The sequence below is a fragment of the Platichthys flesus genome, chromosome 22, assembly GCF_949316205.1.
Source record: "Platichthys flesus chromosome 22, fPlaFle2.1, whole genome shotgun sequence".
NCBI lineage: Eukaryota > Metazoa > Chordata > Actinopteri > Pleuronectiformes > Pleuronectidae > Platichthys > Platichthys flesus.
Genome location: NC_084966.1, coordinates 12,579,173 through 12,592,451, shown reverse-complemented (window position 1 = coordinate 12,592,451; position 13,279 = coordinate 12,579,173). Strand labels below are relative to the sequence as shown.

General features: G+C 40.6%; 1 protein-coding gene and 2 long non-coding RNA genes across 3 annotated transcripts in view; all 3 read right to left on the bottom strand.

The window, feature by feature from the left end:
* The window catches only part of LOC133933466 (histone H4-like), a 744,890-nt gene that overhangs the window by 689,251 nt on the left and 42,360 nt on the right, over positions 1 to 13,279 (bottom strand). The window lies entirely within an intron of this gene.
* LOC133933576 (uncharacterized) lies at positions 2,348 to 5,059 on the bottom strand. The gene is made up of 3 exons (XR_009912073.1): positions 4,842 to 5,059; positions 4,159 to 4,212; positions 2,348 to 3,897 (listed from the first exon to the last, which is right to left on the bottom strand). It is a non-coding gene; the product is annotated as an uncharacterized LOC133933576 (long non-coding RNA).
* Positions 9,697 to 12,206, bottom strand: LOC133933580 (uncharacterized). Its single transcript, XR_009912077.1, has 3 exons — positions 12,038 to 12,206; positions 11,355 to 11,408; positions 9,697 to 11,093 (listed from the first exon to the last, which is right to left on the bottom strand). It is a non-coding gene; the product is annotated as an uncharacterized LOC133933580 (long non-coding RNA).

The following is a 13,279-nucleotide window of genomic DNA, read 5'->3' as shown; positions in this document are numbered from 1 at the left end:
GACCAAGCGCACATCATCGATCGAGCATGCACTTCTCCACGTTGCATGCGTTTTGCGCTCTGCGGCAGTAGGTTTGAAAGTAGGTGGCGCCATCACTATTATTACGCACAGACATATAGATCTGTTCAAGTAGGCGCTCTGATGTAGCGTGAGAAATTTTGTGTCAATTGGACAATGTTTCCGCAACTTAATTTTCACACTGATCAGTAGGTGGCGCTATGACCCTGAACTAATATTTATATGTGGAGCTGTTCAGATCAGTATTGTGATCATAGGTCAGTAGTTTGGAGCCGGTTGGATAATGCAGAGTGGATTTACAAAGTACTTCCTGTTTCCTTGCGAATCAGTAGGTGGCGCTATGACACTGAGGAAATATTGACACATAGAGCTGTTCAGGCTTGGACTCTGACCATGTGACAGAAGTTTTGTAGTGATAGGACAATGCACAGTGGAGTTATGATAACATCGTGTCCTTTGGCGAAGGAAAATCCTTCGCCGCACATCAATGTTTACACGGTTTGAGGAAACGTCACAATTCTGACCATGATCTAATGACTTGACTGATCTGATTTGAGCTGTATATTGTAAATCACACAGGAGCAGTTCATCAAAGTATAAAACATGTCACTTCCTGTAGCCACCATGGGGCGCTGTAATTTCAAGTCATAATTTCTGTGTAGATGTCATCAGGATGGCACCCTTGTCTTACATGTCTAGTTTGGACTCGATTGGACAATGTATGTCCGAGATACAGAACCTCGTGTTTTGATGGCGTTTAATCAAACTCAAGACGCCACGCCACGGTCACACGGTGTGACGAAAGGTCAATCTCTTAATCACTTTTTATCTCCATCTTGTTGTGATGGCACTGATCTTAATTTGAAGTTAATCTGATGAAAGCCCTGGGACAAGTGCATCAAGTAAAAATGTGGAATATGGAAAAAAAATGGCCACTTAATCCAAAATGGCGGCCTCCCTGTTTGGTCAAGCATACCTATCCAAGATATTTTTTTGTTTGTTATGAAACGACACATGTCCCGATAGATTTGTATAAATGTCGGCCATCGTAGTGCCGGGGTTGCCCTATAGGGGGCGCTGGTCAGTTTTTTTGCCACGCCCATTTCTTAAAACCATATGAATATCTTCAGGGGGGGGCTGTTGTTACACACATGTAGTTTGAGAGAGATAGAATCATGAACACTGAAGTTACAGCAATTTCGTGTTTCACGGCGAGTTGATGAACTTTAATGCCACGCCATTCATATGGCGTTTGACGAAAAGTCACGGTAATCTTATGTCTTCATTGTCAATGTCTTGGGACCCATTTGATACAGTTTGACATGGTTGAGGTCAGTGGATGAGGAGAAATTCATCCAAGTGTAAGACAAGCAAAAAACAAGACATTTCCTGTTGCCACCAGGGGGCGCTGCGGTTTTAAGTCATCATTTATGCATAGATGTCATCAGGCGGGGACTATTGTCTTACATGTCTAGTTTGGACTTGATTGGAACATGTATGTCCGAGATACAGATGCCCGTGTTTTGATGGCGTGTAACCAATTTTTAACGCCATGCCACGGTCACACGGTGTGATAAAAAAAAAATCCCTCAATCATTTTTTATCTCCATCTTGTTGTGATGACACTCATCTGAATTTGAAGTTGATCTGATGAAAGCCCTGGGACAAGTACGTAAAAGTAAAAATGTGGGATATTGCCAAAATGGCCACTAAAAGCAAAATGGCGGACTTCCTGTTGCGTTTTTCATAATGCTCCATGAGACTTTTTTTCATGACTGGTCACGATACACCTATATCCAGATTTTGATGAAAATCCGTTATGTGGAAACCTAGGGGCTGGTTCCAGGGGGCGCTGTAGAGCCATTTTGCCACGCCCAATTCCAATTACTCCAGAATACTAAAATATCCGCAGACCTTGAATTTCCTGCAAAGTTTCATAACTTTTTGAGCATGTCTAGACCCTGAAAAAGCCCCCCAAAGGGAAATAATAATAATAACTAGGGCTACGTTGTAGCACTAACGGGCCCGAGCACAGGCAATTTCAAGTCTGTTGCGGTCGGGGAAGAGAGAACGTTCGATGACCAAGCGCTCGTCTCCACATTGCCTGCGTTTGCCCTGTGCGGCAAGGAAGATCGCTCCACTTCTTCTGGCCAGCCGCTGGTGCTGAACTAGAGGTAAGTAACCTTCAAACTATCCAACATAACCTATTGCTTTATCTATCATCATATGCTTACATGCCTCAAGTTTTTTGTAATATGTAATTGTTATAAAAGTTACCGTTTATTTATCACGTCTAATGAACAGATTGAAGCAAGATAACTCGACAGTCTTGTTTTGGTTGTGACATTATTTTTTTTAATGAGTTACTATCAATACGCTACACGTGTACGTTTCATGTGATAGTAACTGTTTCACCAATATTCTGATACAGGATGGTATATCCGCCATTACTATTTTCACATTGTTTATTTAGTCTGTCATGGAGTTGTAGAGTGAATTAGACAGTAGTGATAACATTATAATGTCCACACATCAGTGTTGTAAACACTTCTCCAATTAATTATATAATTATGTTTTCACACTGAGGGAAGTGGAGAGACTTGATGTGGACTGTTATCAACAGCTCTGTGGGAGATCATCACCTTGAATATTACAGATGAGGTAGAAAGACATTTTATCTATGTGTACAATGTTGTATTTCTTTGTCACGTTTTATCAAAAGCGATTTAAAGTATGTGCATTTAACCATTAGGACACAAACCCAGACCCTAGTACATCGGTTCTAGCTGAAATAAGTAGTGCTTCATAAACAACACAAAACATTCATAACAGTACGCTTCTGCTCCTCATTAATGCAGCTCCTGATGTCCCCAGCAGCAACATGGTGGAGATCTGCAGCTTCATGCTGGTCAACTGGAAGACAACTGATTAAGATTAAAAGATTAAGATTAAAATCCATTTATTCATCCCAAACACATGCACAGACATGCAAAGGCACACTCATGCAGGTAGGGAAATTTAATCGCTGCTTTTTACCCATCTGGTGCAGGACACACAGAGCAGTGAGCGACCATGTACGGCGCTCGGGGGAGCAGATGTTGGGGGAGTGAGGTGCCTTGCTCATGGGCACTAGAGAGGGTAGGGAGACTCTTGGATTTTTGGACAGATCAATCCAGGTTCGACTTTTGTTGTCTCTCCATGGAGTCGAACCAAAGACGAACCAGAGACCTTCTCTGCCCATAGTCCAAGTTTCTGCCACTCGACCACCGCCTCTCCTCATGCATCATCAAACTAGTAATCTACACATCACTCCATGCGTTGCTCCCTTAACTACAGATGGCCTGCGAATGTCATGGAGTTTTACAGTGAATTAGACAGTTTAGGTATGATTTTAATCTCCACACATCAGTGTTGTAAACAGTTCTCAAATTAATTATAGAATTATGTTTTCACACTGAGAGAAGTGGAAAGACTTGATTTGGACTGTTATCAATAGGTCTGTGGGAGATTATCACCTTGAATAGTACTGATGAGGTAGAAAGACATTTTATGTATTTGTACAATGTTGTATTTCTTTCAGCACTTTTATCAGAAGGGACTTAAAATATGTACATTTCACCATGAGGATATAAACCAAGACCACAGTACAACAGTTCTATCTGAAATCTGTTGTGCTTTATACACAACACAAAACATTCTTTAACAGTGCGTTTTTTCTCTTCATAGATGAAGAACTGCAGCACCTGATGTCCTCAGCAGCAACATGGTGGAGATCTGATTTGATACACTTTAGATAAGAACCCAGTGTTTTATATTTCTGCTTTGCCATAAGAGACAGAACATGGTCATCACAGCTGTGTCCTTCAGGCTCGTCTGTCCCTAATAAAATGATAGGAAACATGAAAGTGATCGTCATTATTGTAGAGGAAGAGTTACATATGAACAAAGTGTGTAATCTTATTTTCTGTGGATATTCAACTGTGTATTTGAATATGCTTTTGGATTAAAACGTGCACTACCATGACAATGAATGTTTTTAATGGAGCTATTTCACATTAAAAGTATTGCATTATAATTTAATACATTATGTATTATGTGCAATACTTTGATTGTTTTTAAGTAATGAAATCAGGTCTGTACCTGGAGTCAGTGTTCAGTCTGGTTGGATTCAAGTTGTGTGTCAAGTTGGACCTTCTAGAGGAACATGAAACCAATACACAGATATGTAAAGTCATACATGGGCCAGGTTAAGTAATTAACAGACTTTTAAATGGTAAAAATAAAATATTAGTTCAAAGTTAATCAGAGCATAATCATTTCAGATTAGGAAATAGGTAGTGCATATAAGCCCACAACTCTGTATGACACTGTCTGTTCTAGTAAAGGTACAAGGCTATGACTTACTCATATTTAACAAAAGAATTCAGTGAAGTCAGTCTGAGATTAACGATTTAAATACTGAAGGTGGGAGACACGGTTATTTTTCACTGTAACACGTGACAGGACATCAACACCGTGACTCTGAATAAAGAGCCTTAAAAGACGTAGTGCTCCTTTGAACAGCTGCTCTTACAATGTGTAGCAAGTGCTAAATCTCCATTAGTATAATAGTAACAAAAATCACCCTTTACATAATTGAACATATATTTTCCATGTGAACCCCTTTAACACAGTTCAATTCAGGAGCAAAATATAATTTATACAGTATTTATTAGAGCTAGTATTAGTAAACAGATCAAACAAATGCAGTACAACACATCACACATCCACAGTGTCTCTTTTGCTTATCATCACAGTCAGTCAGAAGTGTCCGTTTAACTTACGTAGCAGTTGAGAGATGCTTCGTTGAAGCTAGCAGGAGCTAGCTCATAGCCAGTGCTGCTGTTGAGAGCGGCAGAGTTCACACAGGAAAAGACACAACGGGAGAGGGGACAAAAACCTTTGAGTCCCACACTCTAACCTGCTGAGCGAACAACGTCCACAGTGACTCCGCCGCCGTCCTCTCATCCAGACTCGCCAACCGTTCTCCGGTTCTTCGTGATACACAGCTCCGCAGCTTGTGACGACGTAACTTCTTTCAGAGTCTCATGAGGCGTTCACTTGCAGCTGTGTTAAATGCAGCTTCGTTTGTCATGGCGAGTTGAAGAAGTCTGCTGCAAAGCTATGAATAATCCGCATGATGAAAACTCACAGCAATGTTATGCCTACATTATCAATATATTGAGACCCATGTGACACAGTTTGACATGGTTTAGCAAAGTGAATGAGGAGAAATTCATCCAAGTGTGAGACGTAACAAACCGAAAGCGGTCTCATGCTGCGTTCAGGGTAACTCTGTTAAAATGGGATTCATTGGTCATGGTGAGCTGATGAACTTTGATGCCACGCCATTAACAATCTGCATGATGAAAAGTCACAATAATGTTATGCCTACATTATCAATATCTTGAGACCAATTTGACACAGTTTGACATGGTTTAGTAAAGTGGCTGGAGGGAAATACATCAAAGAGTAAGATGACCAAAACAAGACATTTCCTGATGCCACCAGGGGGCGCTTTCCTTTTAAGTCATGATTTCTAGGTAGATGTCTTCCGGTCGCGACTCTTGTCTTATATGTGTAGTTTGGAGTCGATTGGACAAAATATGTCTAAGTTACAGAAGCTCGCTTATATTGGCGTTTAGTCGAACTTTAAGACCTCACCACGGTCACACGGTATGATGAAAAGTTTAAATTCTGATAACTTTAGATCTTCATCTTGTTTTGTAGAGTCTCATCTAATTTTTAAGTTGATCTGATGAAAGCTGTCTGAGTAGTACATAAAAACATAACACGTACCAAAACAAGACATTTCGCGTTACCACCAGGGGGCGCTGTGATTGTAAGTCACAATTTCTGCACCCATGTCTTCTGGTGGCGACTCTTGTCGAATGTGTCTAGTTTGGACTCAATTGGACAAAATATGTATGAAATATGGAAGCTTGTGTTTTGATGGCGTTTCATCAAACTTTAACGCCACACCACGGTCAGACGGTTTTGCTAAAACGTAATCCTTCAATAACTTTAGATCTCCAATTTGTTGTGATGACGATCGTCTAAATTTGAAGTTGATCTGATGAAAGCTGTACGACAAGTACATCAAAGAAAAAATATGGAATATGACCAAAATGGCCACTAAAGTCAAACTGGCGGGCTTCCTGTTGCGTTATTCATAATGCACTGATGGACTTTTTTGTGCATCTAGTCATGATACACAATAATCTTTGTTTTTTTTGAGGATCGGTGAATGCTAAATGAGGGGCTTTTCCGTAGGTGGCGCTCTTGAGCCATTTTGCCACGCCCTTTTCAAAATACTCCAGAATACGTAATTTTACGCCGCCTTCGAATTTACTGCAAACTCCTACAACTTTTTGAGCACATTAAAGCCCTCAAAAAGCCAATTCATTTAAGCTAAGAAAAATAATAATAATAATAATAATAATCATTTCAATTTCAATAGGGCCTCCCACCGATTTCGGTGCTCGGGCCCTAATAATAATAATAAAAATCCTTACAGATTCAATAGGGCCTCTCACCATTCGGTGCTCGGGCCCTAACTAGGGCTACGTTGTAGCACTAACGGGCCCGAGCACAGGCAATTTCAAGTCTGTTGCGGTCGGGGAAGAGAGAACGTTCGATGACCAAGCGCTCGTCTCAGCGTTGCATGCATTTGCGCACTGCTGCGATATAAACGCTTCACTTCCTGTAGCCAGCAGGTGGCGCTATGATTTTAAGTCATGGTGTCTTTGTTGATGTCATCAGGTCGCGCTTCTTGTCTTACATGTGTAGTTTGAACTCGATTGGACCAAATATGTCCAAGATACAGAAGCTTGTGTTTTGATGGCGTTTAGTCACATTTTGACGCCTCGCCACGGTCACACGGTGTGGCGAAAAATTGATCTTTCAATAACTTTAGATCTCCATCTTGTTGTGATGACACTCGTCTAAATTTTCAGTTGATCTGATGAAAGCTCTCCAAGAAGTACTTGAAAATAAAAAACATGGAATATGGTCCAAATAGAAAATGGCGGGGTTCCTGTTGCGTTTTTCAAATTGCTCCGAGCGCGTTTTTTGTGCATCTGGTGATGATACACAACTGTCTTCAATTTCTTGAGGATCAGTGAATTCTAAATGAGGTGTTTCTCCATAAATGAGGGGAAGCTCCGTTGGTGGCGCTGTTGAGCCATTTTGCCACGCCCATTCTTTAAAACCATCTGAATATCTTCAAGGGAGGGGGGCTGATGATACACACATGTAGTTTGAGGGAGATGGACCCATGAACACGGAAGTTAAAGCGTTTTCGTGTGTCATGGCGAGCTGATGTGACGCCCCGCCACAGTCAGACAGTGTGACGAAAAGTTGTTTCTTTGATAACTTTAGATCTCCATCTTGTTGTGATGACGCTCGTCTAAATTTTCAGTTGATGTGATGAAAGCTGTACGAGAAGTATATCAAAGTAAAAGATTATGGAATATGACCAAAATGGCCACGAAATCGAAAATGGCGTGCTTCCTGTTGCGTTTTTCATATTGCTCCGGCGCGTTTTTTGTGCATCTGGTGATGATACACAACTGTCTTCAATTTCGTGCGGATCAGTGAATGCTAAATGAGGTGTTTCTCCGTAAATGAGGGAAAGCACCGTTGGTGGCGCTGTTGAGCCATTTTGCCACACCCATTTCCAAATACCCCAGATTACGTAAATTTTCACGAGGCCCATAATCTGCCCTATAGATGTTGAATGCATTCTGTAGTGAGAACACATTCAAGCACATGTCCTACACCTCCATGAGAGGGGGGAGGGGTGAGAAGGGGGAGGGATGAGAGGGGTGAAAGGGGGTGGGGTAAGATGGGGGCGGGTTGATCTGAGGAGGTCTGTTTTAGACAGAGTAAAAAGGTGCTGTTTTAAATTATCCTTGGGGTATTTTTACCAAAATATTTTACAGACATTTCATTAAGACCCCAAGGAACCATATCAACTGTGTTGAAATGGAAATAATACGTCCCCTTTAAAGCGAATATGTCCCCTTTAAGCGGTTTCGTGTGTCATGGTGAGCTGATTTGACGCCCCGCCACAGTCAGACGGTGTGTCGAAAAGTTGTTTCTTTGATAACTTTAGATCTCCATCTTGTTGTGATGCCACCCGTCTAAATTTTAAATTGATGTGATGAAAGCTCTCCGACAAATAAATCAAAGCGCACGATGTACACAAACAAGACATTTCCTGATGCCACCAGGGGGCGCTTTCCTTTTAAGTCATGATTTCTAGGTAGATGTCTTCCGGTCGCGACTCTTGTCTTATTTGTGTAGTTTGGAGTCGATTGGACAAAATATGTCTAAGTTACAGAAGCTTGCTTATATTGGCGTTTAGTCGAACTTTGAGACCTCACCACGGTCACACGGTGTGATGAAAAGTTTAAATATTGATAACTTTAGATCTTCATCTTGTTTTGTAGAGTCTCATCTAATTTTTAAGTTGATTGATTAAAGCTCTCCGAGTAGTACATAAAAACATAACACGTCTTAAAAACAAGACATTTCCTGTTGCCCCCAGGGGGCGCTGTGATTGTAAGTCACAATTTCTGCACCGATGTCTTCTGGTCGCGATTCTTGTCGTATGTGTCTAGTTTGGACTCAATTGGACAAAATATGTCTGAAATATGGAAGCTTGTGTTTTGATGGCGTTTCATCAAACTTTAACGCCACACCACGGTCAGACGGTTTTGCTAAAACGTAATCCTTCAATAACTTTAGATCTCCAATTTGTTGTGATGACGATCGTCTAAATTTGAAGTTGATCTGATGAAAGCTGTACGACAAGTACATCAAAGAAAAAATATGGAATATGACCGAAATGGCCACTAAAGTCAAACTGGCGGGCTTCCTGCTGCGTTATTCATAATGCACTGATGGACTTTTTTGTGCATCTTGTCATGAGACACAATAGTCTATGTTTTTTTTGAGGATCGGTGAATGCTAAATGAGGGGCTTTTCCGTAGGTGGCGCTGTTGAGCCATTTTGCCACGCCCTTTTCAAAATACTTCAGAAAACGTAAACTTGCGCACATTTGTAATTTACTGTACACTTTAGAAACTTTTTGAGCATGTTAAAGCCCTCAAAAAGCCAATTCACTGAGCGAAGAAAAATAATAATAATACTAGGGCTACGTTGTAGCACTAACGGGCCCGAGCACAGGCAATTTCAAGTCTGTTGCGGTCGGGGAAGAGAGAACGTTCGATGACCAAGCGCTCGTCTCCACATTGCCTGCGTTTGCCCTGTGCGGCAAGGAAGATCGCTCCACTTCTTCTGGCCAGCCGCTGGTGCTGAACTAGAGGTAAGTAACCTTGAAACTATCCAACATAACCTATTGCTTTATCTATCATCATATGCTTACATGCCTCAAGTTTTTTGTAATATGTAATTGTTATAAAAGTTACCGTTTATTTATCACGTCTAATGAACAGATTGAAGCAAGATAACTCCACAGTCTTGTTTTGGTTGTGACATTATTTTTTTTAATGAGTTACTATCAATACGCTACACGTGTACGTTTCATGTGATAGTAACTGTTTCACCAATATTCTGATACAGGATGGTACATCCGTCATTACTATTTTCACATCGTTTATTTAGTCTGTCATGGAGTTGTAGAGTGAATTAGACAGTAGTGATAACATTATAATGTCCACACATCAGTGTTGTAAACACTTCTCCAATTAATTATATAATTATGTTTTCACACTATGGGAAGTGGAGAGACTTGATGTGGACTGTTATCAACAGCTCTGTGGGAGATCATCACCTTGAATATTACAGATGAGGTAGAAAGACATTTTATCTATGTGTACAATGTTGTATTTCTTTGTCACGTTTTATCAAAAGCGATTTAAAGTATGTGCATTTAACCATTAGGATACAAACCCAGACCCTAGTACATCGGTTCTAGCTGAAATAAGTAGTGCTTCATAAACAACACAAAACATTCATAACAGTACGCTTCTGCTCCTCATTAATGCAGCTCCTGATGTCCCCAGCAGCAACATGGTGGAGATCTGCAGCTTCATGCTGGTCAACTGGAAGACAACTGATTAAGATTAAAAGATTAAGATTAAAATCCATTTATTCATCCCAAACACATGCACAGACATGCAAAGGCACACTCATGCAGGTAGGGAAATTTAATCGCTGCTTTTTACCCATCTGGTGCAGGACACACAGAGCAGTGAGCGACCATGTACGGCGCTCGGGGGAGCAGATGTTGGGGGAGTGAGGTGCCTTGCTCATGGGCACTAGAGAGGGTAGGGAGACTCTTGGATTTTTGGACAGATCAATCCAGGTTCGACTTTTGTTGTCTCTCCATGGAGTCGAACCAAAGACGAACCAGAGACCTTCTCTGCCCATAGTCCAAGTTTCTGCCACTCGACCACCGCCTCTCCTCATGCATCATCAAACTAGTAATCTACACATCACTCCATGCGTTGCTCCCTTAACTACAGATGGCCTGCGAATGTCATGGAGTTTTACAGTGAATTAGACAGTTTAGGTATGATTTTAATCTCCACACATCAGTGTTGTAAACAGTTCTCAAATTAATTATAGAATTATGTTTTCACACTGAGAGAAGTGGAAAGACTTGATTTGGACTGTTATCAATAGGTCTGTGGGAGATTATCACCTTGAATAGTACTGATGAGGTAGAAAGACATTTTATGTATTTGTACAATGTTGTATTTCTTTCAGCACTTTTATCAGAAGGGACTTAAAATATGTACATTTCACCATGAGGATATAAACCAAGACCACAGTACAACAGTTCTATCTGAAATCTGTTGTGCTTTATACACAACACAAAACATTCTTTAACAGTGCGTTTTTTCTCTTCATAGATGAAGAACTGCAGCACCTGATGTCCTCAGCAGCAACATGGTGGAGATCTGATTTGATACACTTTAGATAAGAACCCAGTGTTTTATATTTCTGCTTTGCCATAAGAGACAGAACATGGTCATCACAGCTGTGTCCTTCAGGCTCGTCTGTCCCTAATAAAATGATAGGAAACATGAAAGTGATCGTCATTATTGTAGAGGAAGAGTTACATATGAACAAAGTGTGTAATCTTATTTTCTGTGGATATTCAACTGTGTATTTGAATATGCTTTTGGATTAAAACGTGCACTACCATGACAATGAATGTTTTTAATGGAGCTATTTCACATTAAAAGTATTGCATTATAATTTAATACATTATGTATTATGTGCAATACTTTGATTGTTTTTAAGTAATGAAATCAGGTCTGTACCTGGAGTCAGTGTTCAGTCTGGTTGGATTCAAGTTGTGTGTCAAGTTGGACCTTCTAGAGGAACATGAAACCAATACACAGATATGTAAAGTCATACATGGGCCAGGTTAAGTAATTAACAGACTTTTAAATGGTAAAAATAAAATATTAGTTCAAAGTTAATCAGAGCATAATCATTTCAGATTAGGAAATAGGTAGTGCATATAAGCCCACAACTCTGTATGACACTGTCTGTTGTAGTAAAGGTACAAGGCTATGACTTACTCATATTTAACAAAAGAATTCAGTGAAGTCTGTCTGAGATTAACGATTTAAATACTGAAGGTGGGAGACACGGTTATTTTTCACTGTAACACGTGACAGGACATCAACACCGTGACTCTGAATAAAGAGCCTTAAAAGACGTAGTGCTCCTTTGAACAGCTGCTCTTACAATGTGTAGCAAGTGCTAAATCTCCATTAGTATAATAGTAACAAAAATCACCCTTTACATAATTGAACATATATTTTCCATGTGAACCCCTTTAACACAGTTCAATTCAGGAGCAAAATATAATTTATACAGTATTTATTAGAGCTAGTATTAGTAAACAGATCAAACAAATGCAGTACAACACATCACACATCCACAGTGTCTCTTTTGCTTATCATCACAGTCAGTCAGAAGTGTCCGTTTAACTTACGTAGCAGTTGAGAGATGCTTCGTCGGAGCTAGCAGGAGCTAGCTCATAGCCAGTGCTGCTGTTGAGAGCGGCAGAGTTCACACAGGAAAAGACACAACGGGAGAGGGGACAAAAACCTTTGAGTCCCACACTCTAACCTGCTGAGCGAACAACGTCCACAGTTACTCCGCCGCCGTCCTCTCATCCAGACTCGCCAACCGTTCTCCGGTTCTTCGTGATACACAGCTCCGCAGCTTGTGACGACGTAACTCATGAGGCGTTCACTTGCAGCTGTGTTAAATGCAGCTTCGTTTGTCATGGCGAGTTGAAGAAGTCTGCTGCAAAGCTATGAATAATCCGCATGATGAAAACTCACAGCAATGTTATGCCTACATTATCAATATATTGAGACCCATGTGACACAGTTTGACATGGTTTAGCAAAGTGAATGAGGAGAAATACATCCAAGTGTGAGACGTAACAAACCGAAAGCGGTCTCATGCTGCGTTCAGGGTAACTCTGTTAAAATGGGTTTCATAGGTCATGGTGAGCTGATGAACTTTGATGCCACGCCATTAACAATCTGCATGCTGAAAAGTCACAATAATGTTATGCCTACATTATCAATATCTTGAGACCAATTTGACACAGTTTGACATGGTTTAGTAAAGTGGCTGGAGGGAAATACATCAAAGAGTAAGATGACCAAAACAAGACATTTCCTGATGCCACCAGGGGGCGCTTTCCTTTTAAGTCATGATTTCTAGGTAGATGTCTTCCGGTCGCGACTCTTGTCTTATATGTGTAGTTTGGAGTCGATTGGACAAAATATGTCTAAGTTACAGAAGCTCGCTTATATTGGCGTTTAGTCGAACTTTGAGACCTCACCACGGTCACACGGTATGATGAAAAGTTTAAATTCTGATAACTTTAGATCTTCATCTTGTTTTGTAGAGTCTCATCTAATTTTTAAGTTGATCTGATGAAAGCTGTCTGAGTAGTACATAAAAACATAACACGTACCAAAATAAGACATTTCGCGTTACCACCAGGGGGCGCTGTGATTGTAAGTCACAATTTCTGCACCCATGTCTTCTGGTGGCGACTCTTGTCGAATGTGTCTAGTTTGGACTCAATTGGACAAAATATGTCTGAAATATGGAAGCTTGTGTTTTGATGGCGTTTCATCAAACTTTAACGCCACACCACGGTCAGACGGTTTTGCTAAAACGTAATCCTTCAATAACTTTAGATCTCCAATTT